This window comes from Callorhinus ursinus, unplaced genomic scaffold (assembly GCF_003265705.2).
Source record: "Callorhinus ursinus isolate GAN/ISIS: 27379988/994484 unplaced genomic scaffold, GSC_fseal_2.0 scaffold10, whole genome shotgun sequence".
In the NCBI taxonomy this organism is placed as follows: Eukaryota; Metazoa; Chordata; class Mammalia; order Carnivora; family Otariidae; genus Callorhinus; species Callorhinus ursinus.
In genome coordinates this window covers 99,974-104,925 of record NW_027397072.1, presented here as the reverse complement: position 1 = coordinate 104,925, position 4,952 = coordinate 99,974, and the positions used below count along the sequence as shown (strand labels likewise).

General features: G+C 39.3%; 1 pseudogene; it reads right to left on the bottom strand.

Annotated features, from left to right (window-relative positions):
- Nucleotides 1-2,383: 2,383 nt before the first annotated feature.
- Nucleotides 2,384-4,303, bottom strand: LOC141373539 (syntenin-1-like; annotated as a pseudogene).
- Nucleotides 4,304-4,952: the final 649 nt, after the last annotated feature.

Genomic DNA, 4,952 nt, shown 5'->3' with positions numbered 1-4,952 from the left:
TTCCTACTGAAAATTAGTCCTCCATACTTCAGAAATTGGTCTTTTTCACTCAAGCACATGATTCCAAAGGAATTTGCATAGAACAAGAAGCCCAGGGAAGCCCCTGCCTATTTGGTCCTGTTATCCAAACGAGTCCTGGCATCAGGGGGGTGAAGCTGCCGCAGCCTGGCTCACCTTGCATTTGTCCCTCAGACTGCTGGAGTATTTTTTACATCCAGACCTGTCAGTGGTGCTGAATATTTTGAAATATACAAAATATCTTATGAGTAGTGTGACCGAATAATTTATTGTCCAAACCCGGAGACTTCAGAGAGTGAAAGGGGCCACATGCATAATTACACTTAGACAAGAGGTAAATGAGGACTTGCCGGACAAACCGGTTGGCATGACACTTAGACAAGAGATAAATGAGGACTTGCCGGACAAACCGGTTGGCATGAGCATCTCACCTTTAGCTGCCAGCTTTCTCTTCTGATGATAAGAAGTCATGTCTCCACAATGCCCAAGTGATTTCTCCTCAAGTGAACTACATTTAAGCTGTTAGGTTTTTTTCCTCTTGTCACTAATCTTCCAGTTTACAAGACACATCAATCAGGGCAACCAAATTTAATTATTGGGAATGATAAAGGTGAGATAATGTTCATCTTGCAAAGACATTAGCTATTCAATAAGTACAAACAAGATTTGTTCTAGCCATTGGGTAGCAAGCAAACAAAACTTTGTATGGAAAGTGGTGTCAGCAAAATATAGTGGACACTCACCACTGCAGTCATGGCAGGAAGACCCGGGTGCCACTTCTTAGCTGCAAAGTGTGAATGTATTTGAAATTCTTAGCAACCATGGGCACTAACCATCATGAAAGACACAGGTTGGCCATTGAACAATGGGAGGGGATGTTAGCCCTACTACCAGCCGAGTACACAGCGTGTTCACCAGGGCAGTCCCACTGGATTTCAGAGCTGACTGACCAATGGTGTCTCAGTTTCCTGACTCTAAGGGGCAGGGTCGTCCTGTGTAACTCTCAAACCTGGGTGCTTACTTGAATCTCTTAAGGGAGTTTCAAAAAACATGCTGCATCAGAAAACCAGATCTAGAATTTGTTTTTTTTTTTAAATAGACTCATTGCTAATCAATGATTAGCCTATTTAGGAATCATGAACTAGGCAATATCAGAGTTCTGATTCAGGCCTAAAATGTGGTTTGTAATTCCTAAAAGGACAAGTAAATAATAGAGAAAATATCAGTATATCTGAGGCAGAAATAAATATTCTTCCCAATTCTCAATTTACTTAGACATAAGTAGAAATTGTTCCCAGTAGCCTGACTTCTACCAGATGCTTCAGGACTTGGAATCAGTTCTCAGTTTTGAATTAATTTCACAGCAGAATTTTAAACATGGCATCCGAGTAGAAAGTGTGGGTGAGAAGAGGAGAGTTTCACTTCCCCGTAGGGGTCTATCCAGGTAATGTGAGTCATGAAAATTCACACCTAATCAGCCACATGAACCAAACATTTTAGGGAAGGTGTAGTGAACAAAAGCTTGGGATTTCAGAAGTTTGGAAATCCTTGTCTGCTACACGAACAATTCCTTAGATACCATATTCTTTCCTTCAGTCTAACAACAGTCAGGCCATTAGACTGGGGAATAATTCTGTCCAGCTTTGAGGACTTAGCTGATGACTACCCACATGATAGGAGCAACATGAGCATAAAGTAGCTTCTTTGCAAGAAAACCATTAGTTAATACTCAGAAGCCTTTTTCTTGGTTGTATTAGTTTTAGCCATCCCAGAAGTGTATGGATGACAGAACAATAAAACCCTAGAGTAGATTAGAACAATAGAACCCTAGTGTGTGAGTATGAAATATGGAGGCAAATGCCAGGAAAGTAGCTATAAGATTAGAAAGTAGAGAAGTGGATCAGGAAAAGCTACTTTGTTACTGTTTTTTTTTTAATTTTATACATATTTAATTAAAATGGAATAAACATAAAACAAAAAGAAAAGAAAGTCAAGATAAAGTGTCATGGCCATTTTCTTTGCAAGGAGGGTTGGGAAACAGGACAAATGACCTGGAAAATACCCTAAGACCATCCCAAAGTAGCTAGGTTAAAGAATGTAAGAGTAAAAGACAAAATTAGGTATTATTCCACTTAATCTACAAATGAAAAAAGGGAATCAAAAGTTCATACTATTTGGTATAAGAATTTTTAAAAAAGATATCCAATCAAAACCATAAAATTCCCAGCCATAATAAAAGATAGAAGGGTCTTCATGCAGCATCCACTGTCTGGCTCCTAGAAGGCTTCGTGTGCATAATATAAAGTTATGTTACTCAAGAAGTAAACTGGGGAAGTTCGTTGAATTTTCCATTGTGCCATGATTTTTAAACCTCAGGAATGGTGTGATCCATAATGCTTAGTACCATCCATTTAATAATATGTTCAAAGAAAAAAGCAGGCATGATTGTAATAGTAAGTTTAGTCTCAAATGTTGACAATATGTCTGCAGTTTGGCAGTCCTCAGCCGAGTGACATTCTGCCCATGACTTCACAGATGTTATGTTTTGGGACAAGACTGTTGCTGGCTGCAGAACTATCTTTCACTATGGGTGTTATCTTCCCATTTTAAAAGATAAAGCCACCATTCCCAGTACTATCCTTATGCATGTTAATTGTCCCTTCAAAGGGCCCATCCTGAATAGTCAGTTATGTTCTCTCCAAAAGCCTGTTGGAGCAACTTGTGCTTTATCAGAGCTCTAGCTTCTGCACAGTTTTCCCTGCTGATCTGGAGTACTTGGTTCCCAAATCTCAGACCAACCAATGAAGCTGGAGAATTGGCCTGGACCAGCAGAACTTATCTATTGATTTAAGCCTGAGCTCAATTTTTCCATCTTAATCCCTACACAGAATGACTTCACAAATTCCTTGCTTAATTTCTGTTCTCCAAATTCCAACATCATTGCCAGTTACAGGAGCCACCATATAGTTCATACTGGAAGGTCTTTCTACCAACTGCCTCTAAACTGATGCTCTAGGGACCAAGGCCATATTTGCATGCAGTTCTTCTTCATTTAAACTCAGGCCCATGTACTGAGAGAGCCCCAGATACAGTTTAGGAAGAGATGGGATCTTGAGAGAAGGAAGCAGAAGCTTCAGACAAAATTGTTGGGTTGGCAGGATTTGCAGAAAAGGCAGTTTGAGCCCAAATTGCTTTGTCTCCCTTCAGGTAGGAGAGGGGTACAGATACATTTCTGTAGGCCTTTTCTAGGCCCCAAGGACCCACCTGCCGCTGTTGCTGCCTCCAATAATCTGCACAGACTTCTGAGACCCGGTTAGGGAAGAGCTGTCCCTGTTACTGGTTTTAAAAAACTTTTGAACTTACTGGAAGTAATTTGAGAAAAATAAACCTTTATTTAAAACATTAATTACAGGGGCGCCTCGGTGGCTCAGTCCGTTAAGCATCTGCCTTCAGCTCAGGTCATGATCCCAGGGTCCTGGGTTCAAGTTCCGCATCAGGCTCCCTGCTCAGAGGGGAGTCTGCTTCTCCCTCTACCCTTCTCCCCTACTCGTGATCTCTCTCTCTCTCTCAAATAAATAAAATCTTTAAAAAAACATTAATTACAGGTATATGATGTGTGACTCAAAATGCTCAGTTTTTGGGCTTTAAATTAATCCATTACATTTGCAAAAATTAAATAAATTAATAATAATTTAGGCTGTATGTATTAAGTATTACATGAATATTTGATATTTTAAAGTACAACATAATTTATTTCAATTATATACATATGGCATAAAAATGGCAATAACCTGTTTATTAGAAGGTTGGATGATAAACATATGAAACAAATCCATAATAGAATAGAGTATATCCACTAAAATATAACAAAGTAGATTTATTTATATATATTATATTTATATTTATAATAGAGACATTTAAATTACATACTTTAAGTTAAGGATCAGAATACTGAATATCCTTATGGTATAATCTCAATTTTATCCAATTATATGTTTTATCTAAGAGCTCATAAAGGAATTTAGAAAATTATTCTTTAAAATGTTTGTGATGTTTGCCCCTGGAGAAAACGTACCACTGCATCTGAGCAAGCTGACTGTATCAAACTTGACAGAAATGACCATGGGGACGTTTCATAAAGATGTTTGAGTACACGGACTGTGACGACACGCTGCACCTCCCTGTTGAGGTCACCACCATCCAAACCGTGTTTACCTGGGTACTTGCAAGATGAGCTGTCCAAAGGGATGTTTGCCAAGTCATCCACTTTTAAGTAGTGCCTCATGTGGCTGGAATAAGTTAGGGAGTAAGTACAAGGAGCGGACTAGTATCTAAGCTGTGAACCTGTACCCAGGCTGTGGCCTGAGAAAGGCTAGAGAATGCCAAGGCCTCCATTCATGTCACAAGAGTTGCCTGCCTTCTTTTGACTTGGGGAGCAGGTGTCATTTCATATTTCAAAGTGAGCCAAAGACAAAAAAGGAAGACAGGCTCAGAGGCTCATGTGGAAAATGTCCTTGGCCTGTGTATGTTGAACCAGTGTGAGCAGGAGCTCTGAGACAGGTGTTCTCTGAAGTGTGAGAGAAGTCACTTGCTGGTACATAGGTGATATGCTGCTTCATGTGCTTGAGTATTTGGACTTAGAATTCCCATAGTGTTGACCCAGCAAAGACCTAATTTACCGAGTGTTTGGAAACTACATTGTTACAGTTGGCTGAGCAGTAGCATACTTTCAATGAAAATGACCGCCTCGAATTTATTTTATGAGAAATTACACTTTCTGGCTTATAAATGCAAATATCTTAAATGATAGGTCTCATGGTTGCAAATTATAGGTTTTGTGCATCCTCACAGGAAAAATATGTGCTCTAGAAGTGAAAACTTTACAAGCTGATTTTAAAATAGTTTGGCAGCTGACATATAATTTCAACACAGCT